At 52.5% G+C, this 20554-nt stretch overlaps 1 non-coding gene and 1 pseudogene across 1 annotated transcript; both read right to left on the minus strand.

The window, feature by feature from the left end:
* Positions 1 to 363: 363 nt before the first annotated feature.
* LOC138496825 (U4 spliceosomal RNA) lies at positions 364 to 490 on the minus strand (annotated as a pseudogene).
* Positions 491 to 5437: 4947 nt separating this feature from the next.
* LOC138496260 (U4 spliceosomal RNA) lies at positions 5438 to 5577 on the minus strand. Its single transcript, XR_011277789.1, has one exon. It is a non-coding gene; the product is annotated as a U4 spliceosomal RNA (small nuclear RNA).
* Positions 5578 to 20554: the final 14977 nt, after the last annotated feature.

Consider the following 20554-nt stretch of genomic DNA (forward strand, 5'->3'; position numbering starts at 1 on the left):
GGAAAACCAGGCGTGCATACAGGGTCCCGCGAGGGGAAGAGGGAGCAAACAACGGGCCGACTCATAATGGCCTGTTGTTTACTCCTTCTCCCATTCCCATTCAGCCCTATGGGGGCTGAAATGGGAATGGGGATGAACCGTGTCCGTGTCCTAGAGTGAGGAATTACCGGGCCATCCGAACTCGGAATGGTCCTGTAAATCCTTATTCCGAGGACACGAATGCGGTTTTGGCATACCTCGTAATAAGGCCCTTTGTTCTTAAAGATTGTTTTGTTTCAGATATGCTTGTGGGAGGTCAAAGTGCATTTTCTACCACAAGCAATCTAGAAGAAAGTCATCTATTTTTATACTTTCAAAGTTCAGTCTCCGTGGAGACTGTCAAAAATTACCAAGTCGACTATATTTCAAGTCACCTTGGCTGGGTATTGGGTAAAGTTTTCAATAAGCAATAATCGTGCCTCGGTTTTTTTTTTTTTTTTTGTACAAATATCTTTATTAAGTGCTTAGGTAATATATTCAATTCAATAAGAAGACTTTTGTGGCAATTACATACCCTCCTCAAAGCATAAGGGGTAGTTTCAATTTTACTTTGGGCATTTGGGTGGATACATATATATTTTCTGTTCAGAGTCTGTGGTTTACAAAATGTTCGTGTTTTGCTTGAGTAGGCTAAGAGTTCCCTTTTTTTTACTCAGGTCCCCCATCTTCCAGGCTGTCCTTGATTTAGTAGTCTCTGCGGCAGGCTTCGTCAGCAGCTCATCATTGAGGACCAGGCGTTTCCTTGCGTAGAGGAGAATGCCCTTCAGGCAGCAGAGGATCCTCCAGCAGTTTTGGATTGCCTCTACTGTGTGGGATCCTCCAGCAGTTATGGATTGCCTCTACTGTGTGGGTCTATGCAAAGAGTCGCGCCTCAGTTACTTTTTTTTTTTTTTGTAAAAATATCTTTATTAAGTGCTTAAAGATGATACAAGGGTAATAAATTCAATTCAATAAGAAGACTTTTGTGGCAATTACATTCCCCCCTCAAAGCAGAAGGGGTGGTTTCAATTTTACTTTGGGCATTTGGGTGGGTACATATATATTTTCTGTTCAGAGTCTGTGGTTTACAAAGTGTTCGTGTTTTGCCTGAGTAGGCAAGGAGTTCCCTTTTTCTTTATTTTATTTTTGGATGATTGTCTGGGCTGGGGGTTTTACTCAGGGCCCCCATCTTCCAGGCTGTCCTTGATTTCATAGGGCCTCATTACGACCCTGGCGGTAAGGGGTTAGCGCCAGCGTTAGCTGCGCCGACCCCTTACCGCCAATCACGAGTTCCCTTTCCGCCATGGCGGATTTTACACCTGCTTCTAGCGGGTGTAAAAAACCATGGCGGTAAGGGAACTTGATGTTAATTACGCCACCGTAATTTACGGTGGCGTAATTAACGCCTTCCCCACTCCCATTATGCCCTATGGGGCAAAAATGGGAATGGGGAAGGGTAAATGGGGATTGGGGACTTACCGCCCCGCCGACCTCGGAATGGGGCGGTAAGTCCGCCAACCACCATGGCGTAAACGTAGTTTACGCCATGGTGGTAAAGTCACGGCCCAGGCGGTAACTTACCGCCTGGGTCGTAATGAGGCCCATAGTCTCTTAGCAGGCCGTGGACCATCCTGCGGCAGGCTTCGGTTGTCAGCAGTTCATCATTGAGGACCAGGCGTTTCCTTGCGTAGAGGAGAATGTCCTTCATGCAGCAGAGGATCCTCCAGCCGTTCTGTATTGCCTCTACTGTGTGGGTCTGTGCAAAGAGTCCATACAGCACAGACTGGTGTATAATGTCTTGGGTTGGGATGTGAGCACTCAACTCAGTGTTCAGGGCCCTGCGCAGTTTCCTTGCAAAGGGGGATGCCCAGAAGAGGTGGTACGCTGTTTCCTCTGCCGGGCACCCCCTTGGGCAGCTCCTGTGTGGGCAGAGGCCCCGTCTGTTCATGAATGCTCGCACACGCGCCTCAGTTACACCTCATTAGCTACGATACTGCCACTGCGCAAAGGTACCGAGTGTTTGGTAATTTACCCAAGTCATCATAACTATCACCCATGTAAGACAGTGTGACAAACATTCTCACTTTCAGGATTACAATTACATAAGTATTCTATAGCAAAAACGATGCCCCTCATTGAAAACACAGCTGGGCTCTTTGTGTCGTCTGCTTGGCTCAGAGCAGACAGCAACGGGAATTGTGGGAACGAGCATACTAAATTAGCATGCACGCGCGTTCATACTTCGTTATGGCAATTGAAGAAGGACTAGGCAATGCCCACTCGCCTGCGAGCCCTCCTGGGAGCGGCTCATGCGGGGAACGTTGCTATCCCTGCTCTCCCGATGTCAGTCTTCACCAGCTTTATGTAAACAAACAAACATGAATGACGGTGGATTTGATTTGTAGCCTTTCTTTTTCTCTTTCTCTTTCCCTTGCTATTTGGCCTTTCCTTTCTCCCCTGGTTTCACTGCCTTTTCTTTCCGAATCTTGTCAGTGTAAAAAGGGTTGCAATGTTGTTCTGTCTCGGGGATACTGCAAATAAAAAAATGAAATTAAAAAAAAAATCTTCACCCGCTTTCATGGAAGCTGCGGCATTTTAGATCCATGCTATCCCAGACCGGTCACTGGTGCGTCGCCATTTTCTTAAAGCGTGGCCGTGATCCCATGCGGCCCAGGACTCCGACTGCTGGGCATTTCCCGATCTCTCGTCTCGTCGGAATTTCCCGACCTTGTTCTCCACCACATCGGATTGTTAGACCTGTTTTTTTTTATCACATGTTCCTCCTTTAATTGTTAATCCTGTGTTTTTTATGGCATGTTCCTCCTATATAACGTATAGTTCTTTTTACAGCGCTGGATGGAGCAGGAGCCACTAGGTTACGCTGCCATCTTCCTTGGCATCCAGCCACACACGTGCGGTGCCCAGCATGAAAGTGTCACTACTGCTGCACTACACTTGTAAGGATGCAATACCAGTGGCTATTACTAGAGGGCGTTTCACAAACTTAACCAGGCACCAGCGGTACAGCGATGCAATACCACTGGCTGTTAATAGAGCGCGTTGCACAAGCTTAACCATGCAGCACACGTACAATGGTGCAATACCACTGGCTGTTAATAGAGGGCGTTGCACAAGCTTAACCATGCAGCACACGTACAATGGTGCAATACCACTGGCTGTTAATAGAGGGCGTTGCACAAACGTAACCAGGCAGCACACGAACAACGATGCAATACCACTGGCTGTTAATAGAGGGCGATGCACAAGCTTAACCATGCAGCACACGTACAATTGTGCAATACCACTGGATGTTAATAGAGGGCGTTGCACAAACGTAACCAGGCACCACACGCACAATGATGCAATACCAGTGGCTGTTAATAGAGGGCGTTGCACAAACTTAGGAGGCGATGGAATGGCATTCCCTGGTACAAACCTGAAAACTGCTGACAGAGAGCGAGCGTGGTGTTATTAAAAACCTGTTCCTTCTCTGATAGCATTTTTTTAAATGTACAAGCATCTGAGCCTGGTTCACGCAAAGACTCGTGTATTTAAACATTTAAATACGTGATGCCATCAGTCCCTCCCTCTAGTCTTAGGGGTGCCCTGGCCCAGTTGGATCCGCCCCGCCCACAAAGTAAAGCAAGTCTCTCTGTATGGAGGCGTCCATACAATGTTGTGCGTGGCTCGCCAATTATAGATGTCCATTGCCCACCTTTACACCACATGCTCGTTTGGACCGCAGGGCCCCTTCACCCTCTCATCCTCGTCCCCATGCATCTTTCTATAATGTTCTCACTGCCCCTGGTTCCCCGCCATCACTTGCTTTTTGTTGCATGCTCAGTGTGCTCAAATGTGTTCCTTCTTGTAATGCTTCTTTGCGGGTGATCACTGTGATCAACTTGAAGATCTGCGGTGCATACAGTGCGGGTCGAGGTGACGAAATGTGGCATCCCCGGGGGCTTCATGTAACCTCTTCATAGCTCTTCTTGCCATGGTCGGATAGACCATGATGTTACATTTTTAGACCATTCCAAGTTTAGGAAGGGGTGATTTGCTCAGGTCAGGCAACAACTATGTAGAGAAAAATTCCATAGTTTGGGGGAAAATCAGGAAAATTACAGAAAAAAACCCTGCAATTTCCGTACATTTCATTCTGGTCACCTGCCGACAACACATAGCCTACACCATCCAGCGTTCCCACAGGTGTCCCGATGAAAACGGTACCTCACATGTGTGGGTGCACCTACCTGGGTGCGAAGGGAAAAGGCAAATTGTTTTTTTTTTTAGTCCCTTCCCTAGGGGCAGATGGACAAATGTGTGTGCCCATCTGACCGAGGGGGACAAAACGTACTGCCCTAGGCTTGGGGGGGCCGGCTGCAATATTTCTGGTGGCCCTCTCTCCCCACCCTAAGTGGATGGGGGGACAACTCATGTAGCCTCCCCCCATCCACTTAGGGTGGGGCTGGAGAGGGCCACCCCCTTTAAAAAAAAATCCTGGTGGCTAGTGGGCTCACCCCCAGCCACCCCTACCCAAATCTCAATTTCTTTCATTTTTTTGTTTGCCCCCCTTCCCTGGGGGCAGATGATCACCCATCTGCCCCCAGGGTATTGCCCCCATCCGTTGGGGGGAGAGGGCCGATTACATAGTAAGCAGCCCCTCCCCCCCACTTCAAAATCAAATCCCTGGTGTCTAGTGTGCATTGCTGGGCGCTAATCGAGCGATCCACGCCCAGCAATGCTTCAAAAAAGGTATCCTTGGAAGGACACCTCCCTCGATCTGAACCGCACAAGTGCTGTTCAGATCGAGGGAGATAAAGGTGCAAACGCACCTTTTATTTTCACTGCGGCAGCCATTTCGGCTGCCGCAGTGATAATTGCTTTCGGTTTCATGTCGCTGCGCATTACGCACGTCGACGTGATCCTGAAGGTAATTCAACCCCCGGCCCGTGAGGGGGGGCGCCCCCTCACATAGCCCGGGGGTTGGATTACAGTTTTGTGCCTAAAAGGACGAGCTATTGCGTCCTTGGCAACACAGAGGTAATGTCAAGGACGAGATTTCGAGGCAGTCGAGCTAGATTGTTTCACTTCTGCATTTTCGTGGGGAAAACATACACCCCTCCCATTAAAAATGTCATTAGTCACGGCTGGTCAATGTCAGTAATTTAAGATTGACGTGTTCAGAGCAAAATGAATAACAGTCACCTTATCTCACCTTTCATCGTTTATCAACTATAAAGAGTTGAGATTTCATACTGGATGTGTTGTGGAATAGCTTTCAATAGAACTCCTTAATTGGCGAATATACGTGCTTCAAGGTTGGTTCAAGTAAGGTAAACCAGCATTCATTTTCTATCATAGCAGAAGAATGATATCATATCAGAAGAAATTCATCTATCTCTTAACTTTGAAAGTTCAGTCTCCGTGGAGACTGTCAAAAATTACCAAGTCGACTATATTTCAAGTCATCTTGGCGGGGTATTGGGTAAAGTTTTCAATAAGCAATAATCGCGCCTCGGTTAAACCTCATTGGCTACGATACTGCCACTGCGCAAAGCTACAGAGCGGCGGGCAATTTACCCAAGCCATCATAACTAACACCCATGTAAGAGAGTGTGACAAACATGCTCATCTGTAATATTAAAATTACATTTGTATTCTATAGCAACGATGATGACACGCATTTAAAACGCTGCTCGGCTCTTTGTGTCGTCTGCTTGGCTCGGAGCAGACAGCGCCGGGAATTGTGGGAACGAGCATACTAAATTAGCATGCACGCGCGTTCGAACGTCGTTATGGCAATTGAAGAAGGACTAGGCAATGCCCACTCGCCAGCGAGCACTCCTGGGAGCGGCTCATGCGGGGAACGTTGCTATCAATGCTCTCCTGTCAATCATCACGCGCTCTCCTGGAAGCTGCGGCATTTTAGATCCATGCTATCCTAGATCGGTCACTGGTGCGTCGCCATTTTCTTAAAGCGTGGCCGTGATCCCATGCGGCCCAGGACTCCGACTGCTGGGCATTTCCCGATCTCTCGTCTCGTCGGAACTTCCCGGCCTTGTTCCCCACTACATCTGATTGTTAAACCTGTATTTTTTATGACATGTTGTTCCTCATTTAATTGATAAACCGGTGTTTTTTATGGCATGTTCCTCATTTAAGACGTATAGCTCTTTTTACACCGCTGGAAGGAGCAGGAGCCACTCAGTTACGCTGCTGTGAAGTCGGGCCCCTGGTGGTGTGTGTGGGGCTCGACCTTGGGGGTAGGCCCGGCTCGGGCCTGGCTTGATGTGCCGCGGCGCATAAAAGAAAGATGCGACCACAAGCTGCGCTGCATAAACCCGGACTGGCGTTCTAACGCCAGTTCCGGTGATTCCTTTATTTCCGGTGTGTCACGTGACCCAGAACTAACTGTGCACGTGACACCACATTCCTCCCCAACTTGGAGGTGTTTACACTACTATTAAAAACAAAACATTAGAACGTACCGTGCGTTCAAATTGACTCTTGAGTTCATCTTGGCCGGGTTTTCTGTAGGTAAACTCCGTCCACCACGTATCCCTGGAGACGAGAGGACAGTCTCGGCCTCTCTCTCAGGAGGTATCAGGTGTTACCTCTCTCTGGCGTGTCCGCTCTTGGGAGCTCAGGTTCAGTCCTACCTTCTTGCTGGTGTGTCGTCTCAGGGTCTCTTGGCGTGGCATAGGTTCGGGGTGATACTTGGTCTCGGGGCATGCAAGGTGCCATCGTCTCTCTTCTTGGGGACGCTGGGCACTCTTCCCACAGTTCGGGTGGTACTTTCCTGAAGTGTGACACATTCCTTGTCACTGTTTCGCTCCCTTGGGTGGCGGTAACCATGCTGTGGTTTGCCGCACTGACTGTCCACGGTTGGAGTTCAAAATTGAGGGACATCTTCTTGGGCGTAGCCCGGTTTTTGACGATGACAGTGTCGCCCGGCGTCAACTCTCTGTGACTGGCTCGCCTGGTAATGCTTTCTCGTTCATTTCGCCTCAGTCGCATGGCATCTATGGCCGGGATGTCAGGTTCGGGGGCTACCCACTGAGGGTGTATGGGAAGCTCTGCCTGTATGGGTACCCCGAGCATGAGAGCAGCAGGGCTGATGCCTGTGGAAGAGTGTGGGGTTTGCCTGTGGGTCCTCAGGAAACGATATACCGCTCTCAGCCATGGATGTCCTCGTTCTTTGGCGATGCAAATGACCTTATTGAGTGACCCCGTGAATCTCTCTGCGTCGCCGTTCGCTTGGGGCCATCTTGGGGTGATTTGCTTGTGTTTTACATTTATGTCCTTAAAGAAGTCGCGCAGCTCTTGGCTGGTAAATGATGGTCCATTGTCGCTCTTTATCTTTCTTGGTATTCCGTGTGTTGCGAAGATCTTTTCTAGCGTGAGGATTGTGGTCTCCGTGTTGGTGGACGCCACGTGTTCTACCTCAGGATACCTGCTGAACTCGTCAATTACCACAAGTAGATATCCTTCGCCGGCAATTGTACAGTGGTCCATGCTGACTGCATCCCACCGCTTGCTGCTTCTTGGGGCACTGCTGATGGGCTCCGGGTTCTCAGGCCTTCTGGGGGCTTGGCAGGCTGCGCAGGATTCTACCAGCTCCACTACCCGTTGCTGTATGTTGGGCATCCACATTCGGGACTTTAGGTATGCCGTAGTTTTGACAATGCCCTGGTGTCCGCTGTGAGCTAGCCGGAGGGCTCTCTCCTCTAGTGATGCTGGCAGTATGATTCGGTGGCCTTTGAGGAGTACCCCTTCGGGGGCAACAGAGAGCTCATGTCGGATCCCAAATATTGCTCGGAGTTTGGCTTGAGCTGACGTGGTGCGTTGGGCCATGGACGTGAGGTAGTTCTTCCAATTACCTGACTGGATGGCGGTGTTGGTATGTTGCAGGATGGGATCCGCTTCCGTTTCACATGCTACTTCTTGCAAGGTCAGGGCTCGTGGTCAGGCGCAGGCGACTACGTGGCACACATGTTCGTCAGTTTCTTTCGCATGGCGTTGTTCTCCTTCCGTGGCAGGCCTCGGGTGACGGGACAGGTTATCGGCTGGGTTGTCTGTCCCTGGGCGATATTCAACTTCGATATTGTAGGGTTGCAGTTGCAGAATCCATTTCTCAATGCGTGCTGGTGGGTGAGGAGCCGACCCTCGGAATATCGGGATCAGGGGTTTGTGGTCCGAAAATACCTTTACTTGCTTGCCCAGCAGGTACACTTTGAAGTGACGGCATCCCCACAGGATAGCGAGTGCTTCTTTCTCTATGTGTGCATAGTTCTGCTCAGGTTTGGTGAGTGCCCGACTGGCAAATGCGATGGGGAACACGTTGCCTTCATTGTCTGTCTGGGTTAGTACCGCTCCAAGGCCAACCGGGCTGGCATCTACAAGGAGTTCGGTATGCCTTTCTATGTTGAAGAATGCCATGGTTGTGGAGGCTGACAGTGACTCCTTAATCTGTTGAAATGCTTGTTGGTGGATCGATGTCCATTCCCACTTCTGGTCTTTCTTCGTTAGTTCTCGGAGTGGGCTTGCAATACTGGCGAGGTCTGGAATGAACCGCGCGCAGTACGTCGCCATTCCCATGAAGCTCCTTACCTCAGTGGCAGATTGAGGTGCCTTGGTGTTCTTTATGTCCTCCACCTTGGAGGGGTCAAGTGATACGCCTTTTGCGTTGAAGATGTACCCAAAGAAACATAGTTCTTCCTTTGCGAATTCACATTTTTCTGCGTTTAGCGTCAGGACTGCTTCTTCCAGTCTACCCAGGACTGCTGCCAGGCGTTTGTGGTGTTCTCTCTCGTTTGACGCGTACACAAGGATGTCGTCGCTGATGTTTGTGGTGCCCTTTAGGCCAGCAAGGACTTTTCGGATTTCATGTTGGAATACCTCCGCAGCTGACAATATCCCGAAGTTAAGCCGTTTGTACCATCTTAACCCGAGGTGAGAGGAAAATGTGGTAATATATCTCGACTCTCTGGCTAGTCGGAGCTGGTGATAGCCGGATCTGAGGTCCAGTTTGCTGAATATTGTTGCTCCTGTGAGGTCCACAATGAGCTCATCTATCGTTGGAGTTATGTGGCGTTCTCTTCCGATGGCTGCATTGGGAAGCCTCATGTCTATACAGATTCGTACTGCGTTGGGTTGTTTGGGTTTTTGGGCAACCACCATGGGGGATACCCATGGGGTTGGGCCTGAGGTCTTTTCTATTATTCCTGCTTCTTCGAGCTTGGCCAGTTCCTTCTCCACTGCCTCTCTCAAGTGGAACGGTATCCGTCGGTGTCGGACGGCTTTCGGCTCGATGGTAGGGTCTATGTGGAGCTTGATGGTTCGGCCTTTCAGGCATCCGATGCCTTGGAATATCTTCTGGTATTGTTCTAGTAGGCCATTGAGTTCTTTGTGTTGAAGGCTGAAAGTGAAATTATTAATTTCAGTTTTTCCGCTGTCTTGCAGCTTAGCAGCGTTTCACAGCCCGCATCCACGACAGACTGCAGCGTAATGATTAAGGCGGTTGCATTTTCGGCATGTTGACCCCCATGCAGGACAGAATTCACCTTTGTGTCACCATTGCAGGCTTTTTCCTTCCCTTGCGGCATGTGGGCCTTTTGCTCAGGCTTCACACGAGCGTTCCGGTGTCTGGATATGGCTGCAACGTCTTCTGTTGGTCTTGGGCTGTCGAGTGGAAGTCTCTGGATCGCCGCCTCGATCAACGCTACCTGGTCTTCTGTCTGCTCACGAAGGCGCGCCATTTCCAGGATGCGGGATAGGCGTACATTCCTCTCTGAGAGGATAGCTCTCCTCAGTTTTTCTGAGGATATGCCGTTGATTATTTGGAGGCGGATGGCGAACTCCTCGTCAGGGAACTCGCAGCCGACCGCCATCTCGCGCAGGCGAGCATGAAATTTGTCAACTGTCTCGGTGTCTCGCTGCCTGGCCATGCAGAAATGAAAACGTTCATAGTCCGGGTTGAGGTCAGGTTTGAACATGTTAGTGAGCACAGTCTTCGCAGCGTCGTAGTTGTTTCCGTCTCCGCGGTTTGGGATGGCGTTAAACAGGCATAAGGCGGCAGCCCCGATGTTGAGCAAAAGGAAGGTGCATTTCCTCTTTGGTACCGTGATATCTCTTGCGTCGAGGTGCATTTCAAACTGTTGTAGCCAGATTTCCCAGCGAATGGCTGCTCCAGTGGTGAATGGGTCAAACGTAGGCATGAGCGTGGTGAGCGCTGTGCCTCCTGATATTTTAATTGTTCAATAGCAGAAAACCATTTTTTTTTTATTTCTTTTTTTTTTGAAAAAAAAAAAACCTAAATTGTTCTTGGGTGAGGCAGGACTTGCTGCAGCCACTTTGTATCGAGCGCGATGCTCCTAGAACGTTGGGGGGCTGAGGACGAGGCTTCCAAAGTTTCTGTCGGGCCTGCGTGTAGGTTTGGAATGTTGGGGGTGTGAAAACGAGGCTCGGATGCTGCACGTGTTGATATGCAGCTCCGCTCGCGGGCTCTTCTCCTTTCCCCTCGTCGCCAGTGTGAAGTTGGGCCCCTGGTGGTGTGTGTGGGGCTCGACCTTGGGGCTAGGCCCGTCTCGGGCCTGGCTTGATGTGCCGCGGCTCATAAAAGAAAGACGCAACCACAAGCTGCGCTGCATAAACCCGGACTGGCGTTCTAACGCCAGTTCCGGTGATTGCTTTATTTCCGGTGTGTCACGTAACCCGGAACTAACTGGGCACGTGACACCACAGCTGCCATCTTCCTTGGCATCAAGCCACACACGTGCGGTGCCCAGCATAACCATTTACCGGCACCCGCGAATGGGTAATTACTGGGTCATGCTGAGGTCGGCGTACCGGTAATTGCCCATGCGCGGGTGCCGGCAAAAAGGGACTCCCCATCCCTATTCGGCCACATAGGGCTGAATGGGAATGGTGAAGGTGGTAGCACTGGTACCGTTAGAAACGGTACCGGTGCTCAGAGCCGGCCTTGTGGGGGGGCGAGCCGGGCGTCTGCCCTGGGCGCCACGCCCCCTAGGGCGCCTTTAGCCCCTCCACGGCAGCTCGGGGGAGTCTTTCAAGGGCTCCCCCGACCTGGCGTGGGAGAAAGCGCGGCAGGCGGCCTTTTGCTGTAAAATGCACCTGCGGCGGCGGGTGCATTTAAATGCGCCCCTCCATTGCGGGCGCCTCTAATGCCAAAAGGTGCCATTAGCCCCCCACCACGCCGGCTCTTGGGAGTCTTTCAAGGGCTCCCCCGAGCTGGCATGGTGGCAGAAGGCGTGGCAGGCGCCTCATTGTCATTGAATGCACCCGCAGCAGCGGGCTCATTCAATGACAATGGGGTGCTGACGGACCCTATTTAACCACCTCGCCGGAGCGAGGAGGTTATAAAAAAAAAATGTGGCCCATCCTGCCCGCTGTTAAGCAGGGGCTAGGGGGGGTGCCAATACACCTAGGGCGCTGCTGCCCTTAAGGCCGGCCCTGCCGGTGCTACAGTCAAACCTGCCTACATTTGAAAATCAAAAATCCTGAGATGTATGCCCCGCCCACAGTCACACAAAACTCCACCCATTTTCACATGGCCCCGCCCACATGTCAAAAAGGTAAACTCTGTTGTAATGTGATGTGATGTCAGAAATTTGCAGTTCAAATTGAAATATGCATATTTCATTAAATTGCCTTTTCACAACCACCCAAATTGCATAGGATATATTTAGTGAAATTTCCTTCTCCCTCTGCCCCCGCTGAATACTTAAGGTTCATATTTAACAATGGGGTAACCGTGAGATACTTTGCAGGCGTAAATTGATTCCACTCGAGAAAAACTATTGTAGATATTGTTTAATGATGGATAAAAGTGAAACCTTACAACATTTGCTTGTTGAATGTTGTGCCCTGAAGGCAGGCCGTGCAAGATACTTTAAAAATGTGTTTATAACTTGCATGGACCTGACAAAAGAACAACTATGGCAACTCCTGTTCTCAAACCCTAAGCTAAGAGTTCAAATAGCGATAGTGCAGTTCTTGAAGAGGGTATTACCAGGCGTGGAAGTAACATCAAGGGGGAATGGAAATCATGCAGGGTTCAACTTTTAAGGCGAGGGCTTATTGGAGCATGGAACCTGCCTTACTGTCATATTGTTACTCTAAGTTTGAAGTGTATGGGGCCGATTCATGGAGCAAACGTGCGCCGAAAATCCCAGCGCAAGCAGGCGCAAGGTGGCGCAAGTGTGAGAAACCCAGCGCACGCGCATGCGTGCGATTCAAGGAAGACGCTGCGCGTGTTTCCCGCTGTCCGTGCGCCAAATCCTGCCATGGCGCACGTGGGCACACGCGGCGTGCGCTACGCGCACAGCAAAAGTGCACATAGCGCGGCGCACACAACCAAAGTGGGCGGAACACGCGGAATGGGGAATAACGCGTGAAAAAGAAAGCATAACTGGGGAAGTACTGCAGGGAACTACACGGAACGCCCACACGCACGCGAACAACCCGTATTCATGGATTCGAATACGGGAAACCCGCGCACGGCAAAAGACGCACACAGGCGTCAACGCGTCTGCCACACGAAGGCAGGCGGAAGCGTCCCCGCGCACAGTATAAAAGTGCGCGCAAACAACAAACACGTATATACAGCTACGATGAATGCCTCATTTGTCGCAGCACTGATCGTGGGACACCGCAGGAGGAGGAGAATAGCCAGGGCACGCATTTTCGCACCACGGACAAGTCTTTTTGGGATGCCTGACGACCAGGTCTACGGCAGGTATAGGTTTCCACCCCATATCATCTTAGACCTGGTCAGGGAGTGGGAAGATGACCTTACATCCCCCACCCTTTGCTCCCAAGCATTGAGCCCCTTGGAGAAGGTGCTCAATGTCCTGCATTTCTTGGCCACTGGGTCATTTCAGCGGACTACTGCCATAGTGGGGGGGGGGGTCTCACAGGCCACGCAGTCACGCTGCCTACACCAGGTACTGGCAATCATGACAGCATGCCCCTCAGTCCGCAGGCACATATACATGCCCAGAACACCCGCAGAAAGGCAGGCCGTTGTCCTGGATTTTTTCAGGGTGGCACACTTCCCCAAAGTGCTTGGTGCCATAGATTGCACCCATGAGGCCCTACGTCCACCTAGGGCCACTGAGCACATCTACCGAAACCGCAAGCACTGGCATTCCATCGATGTACAGGTGGTATGCGATGCAAAGGGAATCATCACCTCTGTCTATGCAAACTACCCTGGCTCCACCCATGACAGTTTCATATGCAGAATGTCCGCCCTGAGCCGGGCCCTGGAAGCTGGGCAGCATGGCGACACCTGGCTCCCAGTTGAGTACAAATGCCCTTGCACATGCATGCATGTCACACACACACACACACAAATACACAAACCCCAATAATCACAACCATTTACACCTCCCCAGGGGACAGTGCCTACCCTCTGAGCAATCACATGATGACGCCAATCCGGAACCCCACCACACCACCCCAGGTAAGATACAACGCCGCCCATATTGCAACCAGGGCCATAGTGGAGCGCACATTCGGAGTGCTCAAGTCACGTTTCCGCTCCCTTGACCGCTCTGGCGGGCAGCTACTCTATGCACCCCCAGTAGTGTGCAGGATCATTGTGGCAGCATGTGTCCTGCACAATGTTGCAACACGGCAGGGCGTACCGGTGGACATGGTGGTGCCCCCACATCCCCAACCACAGGCACAGGCGCTGCCCATGGGAGGGGACAGGGCACGTGGCGAGGAAGCCCGGACCCAGCTTGTGGCCACATTTTTCACCTAAACTCCCACCCCTGCGGAGTGCACACAGGCCTGGCACATACCAGGTGACAATCGATGATGACAAAGAGACAGTCAACTGTCACAAACCTACCACCCTGAGATAGTTGCCATGGAAGTGCCACATTGTCTGCATCCCTAGCTACTTAAACACAAGCTAACCCCTGTGACCAAAAGGCACACATATGACATGACATGATATGGCATTTGTAACGTGCCTATACACAAGTGTTTCAAGGTGCGACGAGGCAGGGAGGGGGGAACAAGGGAAGACAGACAACGATACTACTAGGCCAGGTGTCATTTAGATTGCGCAAGTGCAGGGGTAGGGGGAAGGGAAAAGTGCAAGGGGAAGGGGAGGGGGTGAGTGCAGTACAGGGTAAGTAGACTAAAAAACAAATAAATAGGCCAGCTGGTGGCAACTGCAAAGGTAAGTGCAGACAAGTGCCTGGAAGGGGGGGGGGCTGTAGGGATAGAGAGACATTCCCACAGTGCAGGGGTTGCGAGGGAGGCAGTGCAAGTGGAGAGTGGCTGGGCCAGGGACCGAGGTTGGTGAGAGTGGCCCAGTTGCAGATCCAGTGCAGTTCCAGTGAAGAATTTTACAAGGGAGGAAGAGAGAAAGCAGAAGCAAAGAGGAAGGTCTTGTGCTTCCGGAACCGGAGATGGTTCTCCTCAAGTTCCAGTGAGGCAGGAAGGCTGTTCCAGAGGGAGGCCCCTGCCGCGGAGAGAGATCTACCCCCAGCTAGTTGCTTTGAGAAGCGGATGACCCTGACATGCAAGGTGTGAATCACAAACACCTGCAAAACAGGCCATGACCATCACTGTTATGTCACTCAAACCCTCCCAAACCACGAACATAACATGGCAAGCAATACCCATACACCAACACAGTACCAATAAGGTACACATTGCCATGTCATAAGTGTACAGTGGCATCAGACAATGATGCCTGACATGGAATCAGATGAAATGACTGACCAACAACCTCCCACCCAAAATAAGTCATTCCCAAATGCATTACAAAAGTTGTAGACGTAACATAACAATGAATGCCTGTCTACATGCACATTGTGCATTGCAAAATCAACACTGCAGCTTCTGTGTGCTGTGTCCAACTCCTGCAACACACTGCGCAGCGCACAGCACAGTAAACAGCTACTGTGTGTGATGCACACCCTGAGCATCACATCTAAGCGACAAACCACATCAAAAAGCAAATTAGGCATGTACAGGATCCATAATTGGTCACAGAAGATGTGCTGCAGGGACACAGTGGGCACCAGAAGGCAAACAGAGTGTACACATGGATATCCAAGGGTGGTTGTACATGTAGTGCATCATAGTGCAAGTGTGTGGGTCAGTAAGGACATGCACTCAACATATGCATGTGCAATCAAGTGACCATCAGTGTCCTCTACACATCACATGTGAACATTCACCATGTGTACACCCCAGCATGTCAAACCACAACTATCCCCTCACACCAGAAAGGTAAACACAACACATGAACAGGCATTGATCAGCAGAACACAACATGTACATAGGATACCACAATTACAGGGTTCCCATCACACTGCAGGGCAAGGCAACTATCAACAACAACCCCCCCCCTCCCTCACAAATGACCATGACCCACTGAATAACTGCACCTGGGTCATGGAGCCTTCAACCCTCAATTTCACCTGGCCACAGGATCACCCTTCCCCTTCGTCACCATCTCCCACCTTGTGTGTAAAAAGGTGCCTGCACCCTCAGAGTCCACCCTCATTTGCAAAATCACAAAATCCAAGCCAGAAAAACGAACCAGAACACCCTCCAGTAGATGACTTGACGTAGCAGTACCTCACAAAGGCCAAGTACTACCCCTATGATGTAACAACCAAGGTAGCACAGTAAAACAATGTCACAACAGGATGTGAACCATGTGTGGTACATAACATAGAATGATGCACCATGAACGGATGTGTACTGTCACAGGTCCCGTGTACAGGCGCAGGAGTGGCACGAAACAACCACCCCCACCATGTCCCGGGTGCCTGCAAGGTCAAACTCACACAGGCCTCTGAGACCCTGGTGGGGAAGGAGGGTCAGGGATATGCAGTCGAGACAGGTGTTGGCACACTGGATAACTGGAATGAGTGGCAGGAGAGGGGGGAAGGAATGACACATGAAAGTAGGGAATGCACGAAAATGTACTACCTGCATGAACACATACACAATCCGAACAAACTTGGACATCATTGTCATGGCCTTCTGTAGTCCAGGCTTAGGAGTGGCGCGAACCAACCACCCCCTCTAGGGTTTTGGCGCCTGCAAGTTTGGCGCTTACACAGGCATCTGCAACACCAGCTGGGAAAGAGGGTTAGGGAACGTTGCTTGGATAGGTACGGGAAGCAGGAACACCGGGTAGAGGGTACAGGTTTTAAAATTGGATAGGACTCCGGTTGATTAGGGGAAAACAAACATACCAAATTGAATTACACATTCATCCATGCATTAGTGCACCCCCCAGCAAGCCTATGCAGAGCAGTTTGAAAGAAAAACAACATGACACTTAGCTCTGGTTTTGAGTGCTGGCCTCCTGCCTGCGCACTCTCAGGTCCGGTTACAGGAGCACTGCAATGCTGCAAAGAGAGCCACAGTTAATAATCTGTCCGTGCCTATAACACAAATACACACCACCAAACATGCCCCATAGCAACAAACTACTCTACAAACAGACAATCTGGTGTAGATGCTTCGTACCCATATGTAACATTACCCCTGTGATGGGTCATACACAGTCAATGCAGTAAGTCAGTCGCCGGTGGGTGCGTGGCAAATGGAACACCAATGTGTCACAATTCACACAAAATGCAATGTTCCCTGGGTAAGCAGACAGACCCATATAGCAAGGCTTGACTTCAGAACAAGTCGTGTTCCACCATGACCGAAACAAAGTAGGCAGTGCGTGTATCAAAATGTACATGGAAATGAAATGCACTGCACCCGAGTATGTCCCTTGCTGTATGTCCCTGTGATCTGCCCCTTTCCATGTCTCGGAAGGCTACATGGTTGATACAAGTGCCTCAATGGACCTTGGTGTACCGGAGGGTATGTGCCACTGCCCCTGTAGGTGTCCCAGACAACCTTACAATCAACAGCCATCAGTCCACCAACACATCTGAGCTGCATTGTGTGCTTCAACACCAATATTCGTCCAAGCTCACCCTCAGTGCTGTTACTAAGCCTGCATGTGCAACTCGCCTGGTGCAAGCTTTGCTGTGTTGTGGCCCCCCTGTGCTGCTCACATTGCCTGGAGTTCCTTGGAACACATCAGCAGTTCTAGGATGTTGGTCTGCAATCCCTGTGCCTCTGCTTGTGCACACATGTGCATGTGGGCACCAACAAACGTGTCCAGAATTCAGATGTCCAATGGGCCATGTCTGCTGGCAAAGGTGGTCTGGAGGCTCATCCCCCTGCAGAAAGGGCATGAAACACATGATTAATGCTTTAAAGTCATCTGTGTTGTCTCTTCAGGCATCTCATTACTGGACCATGTCAGAGACTTACATCAGAAATCACACCATCAGTCCGTCTTTCACATCCAAAGTGTGGAACACACTATCTACGGCATGAATTGCAACAAGCACGTGGACAGTAAATATAAGAAACATACTACACAATGCATAGCAATGAATGTATACATTAATCATGAAACACCCCATCTAGCAAAAGCTGAACAGTGGACAATAACACCACAATCATCCCCACTAGGGGTGTCAAAACAAGTCACACAGCACCAGACATGCCACAGATATGACAGTGCAAAGCCCTTGTGTAATAGGCTGTCACACCGAACCATCCTTGCGAGCCCATGGATAAGGGAGGCAGGAGTGGCATATGTGAGTCAAGGACCCTAAGCAGCAGTCACATACACAAGACAAGCCTGAAGGGCCCAGCTGGAACAGACAGTGGATGCCTTCAAAAGCCACAAAGCACCGCACCATCACATGAAAGCACAATAGACAAGCAATTTTAAACTATATTAACTAATTACACTAACTATGAAAAACCTACATTACCTAATTAAACTAACTATCAAACAGAAACTTAACTAACTAAACTAAAAGAAAAATCAAAAATGGCCACATACGACCCAGGGGGGGAGAGGAGGCACCCAGGAGAGGGGAGGTACAGGGTGCTGCTCAACACCCACATGCGATGATGCTGAGCCAAAAAAAAAACCTCCATGGGCTCAACGCCTGCACAGCCCGACCTATGTGGGAGATAGATGGTCGTCCAAGTCTGGCTCATCCTGGAAAGGAGGACGTGGCACAGTAGCCTGGCCACGCCTAGCCGCAGCTTGCCCCTCGTCGGCAGCAAGTCTGCCGGACAGGTGAGCCTGGTTCTGTGTGGCGATGTGACGTAGGTCTGCATGCAGAACCTCACGTGATACACGTGCTTCCTCTTGCAAGGTAGCACGTGTAACACAGAGTTCCTCCTGCAAGGCCTGGCTGGACAACCGCTGCACCTCCCGGCAAACCTGTAGCTCAGCCGAGATGGTACGCTCAAGCTGTGCAAACCTCTCCTCTGCCCGCTGCCTCTGGGACATCATAAGGACACCCAGAGTGGATTTGAGGGAAGCATACTCCTCCCTCAGGGCATCCATGTGCGCCTCTGCGTGAGCAGCAATTGCTTGACGCAGAGACGACATTTCAGCCTGGCGTGCCCTGTCTGAGGCCGCCATGCCCAGCCTGAGCGAGTGGGCCGTGGACCATGCCGCCTGCTGCTGGAGAAGCACCTGCCTAGCAGGGGGGAGCACAGATCGGGCCACACGCTCCATGCTCTCAGCGATGTTCTCCATTGCTGCCCCCTGCCATTCTGAATTGGCAGTCATGTCTTGCTCCCACTCAGTATACTGCGGTTGCGCGCGGCGACCGCGTTGCCGGGCTTGACCCCTGCGGGACCCAAGGACCGGGGGTCCTCGCTGCTGGCAGGTGCCTCGCAATGCTGGGGGATGGGGGTGCAGGGGGACATGAGTGGGGGCCTGCTGGCAGGTGCCTCGCAATGCTGGGGGGTGGGGGTGCAGGGGGACATGAGTGGGACATGAGTGGGGGCCTGCTGGCAGGTGCCTCGCAATGCTGGGGGGTGGGGGTGCTGGGAGACATGGGTGGGGGCCTGGTGGAGGGTGCCCCTGACTGGTGGGGGGTGGGGTGCTGGGAGACAGGAGTGGGGGCCTGGTGGAGGGTGCCCTGCACTGCTAGGGTGTGGGGGTGCTGGGAGACAAGAGTGGGGGTCTGCTGGTAGGTGCCTCGCAATGCTGGGGTGTGGGGGTGCTGGGAGACATGTGTGGGGGCCTGGTGGAGGGTGCCCCTGACTGGTGGGGGGGTGGGGGTGCTGGGAGACAGGAGTGGGGGCCTGCTGGCAGGTGCCTCGCAATGCTGGGGGGTGGGGGTGCAGGGGGACATGTGTGGGGGCCTGGTGGAGGGTGCCCCTGACTGGTGGGGGGTGGGGTGCTGGGAGACAGGAGTGGGGGCCTGGTGGAGGGTGCCCTGCACTGCTGGGGGGTGGGGGTGCTGGGAGACAGGAGTGGGGGCCTGGTGGAGGGTGCCCTGCACTGCTGGGGGGTGGGGGTGCTGGGAGACAGGAGTGGGGGCCTGCTGGCAGGTGCCTCGCAATGCTGGGGGGTGAGGGTGCAGGGGGACATGTGTGGGGGCCTGGTGGAGGGTGCCCCTGACTGGTGGGGGGTGGGGGTGCTGGGAGACAGGAGTGGGGGCCTGGTGGAGGGTGCCCTGCACTGCTGGGGGGTGGGGGTGCTGGGAGACAGGAGTTGGGGCCTGCTGGCAGGTGCCTCACAATGCTGGGGGGTGGGTGTGCAGGGGGACATGAGTGGGGGCCTGCTGGCAGGTGCCTCACAATGCTGGGGAATAGGGGTGCAGGGGGACATGAGTGGGACATGAGTGGGGGCCTGCTGGCAGGTGCCTTGCAATGCTGGGGGGTGGGGGTGCTGGGAGACATGTGTGGGGGCCTGGTGGAGGGTGCCCCTGACTGCTGGGGGGTGGGGGTGCTGGGAGACAGGAGTGGGGGCCTGGTGGAGGGTGCCCTGTACTGCTGGGGGGTGGGGGTGCTAGGAGACAGGAGTGGGGGCCTGGTGGAGGGTGCCCCTGACTGGTGGGGGGTGGGGGTGCAGGGAGACAGGAGTGGGGGCCTGCTGGCAGGTGCCTCGCAATGCTGGTGGTTGGGGGTGCTGGGAGACATGTGTGGGGGCCTGGTGGAGGGTGCCCCTGACTGGTGGGGTGTGGGGGTGCAGGGAGACAGGAGTGGGGGCCTGGTGGAGGGTGCCCCTGACTGGTGGGGGGTGGGGGTGCAGGGAGACAGGAGTGGGGGCCTGGTGGAGGGTGCCCTGCACTGCTGGGGGGTGGGGGTGCTGGGAGACATGTGTGGGGGCCTGGTGGAGGGTGCCCCTGACTGGTGGGGGGTGGGGGTGCAGGGAGACAGGAGTGGGGGCCTGGTGGAGGGTGCCCCTGACTGGTGGGGTGTGGGGGTGCAGGGAGACAGGAGTGGGGGCCTGGTGGAGGGTGCCCCTGACTGGTGGGGGGTGGGGGTGCAGGGAGACAGGAGTGTGGGCCTGGTGGAGGGTGCCCTGCACTGCTGGGGGGTGGGGGTGCTGGGAGACATGCATTGTTGATCAGTAATGCAAGGTGACATGTGGCTTAGCTGGGGGGCATGCCCATGGTGGATGAGCTGCCTGCGGGACATGAGCAGGGGT

The sequence above is a fragment of the Ambystoma mexicanum genome, chromosome 10 (assembly GCF_040938575.1).
Source record: "Ambystoma mexicanum isolate Mex_15411 chromosome 10, UKY_AmexF1_1, whole genome shotgun sequence".
In the NCBI taxonomy this organism is placed as follows: Eukaryota; Metazoa; Chordata; class Amphibia; order Caudata; family Ambystomatidae; genus Ambystoma; species Ambystoma mexicanum.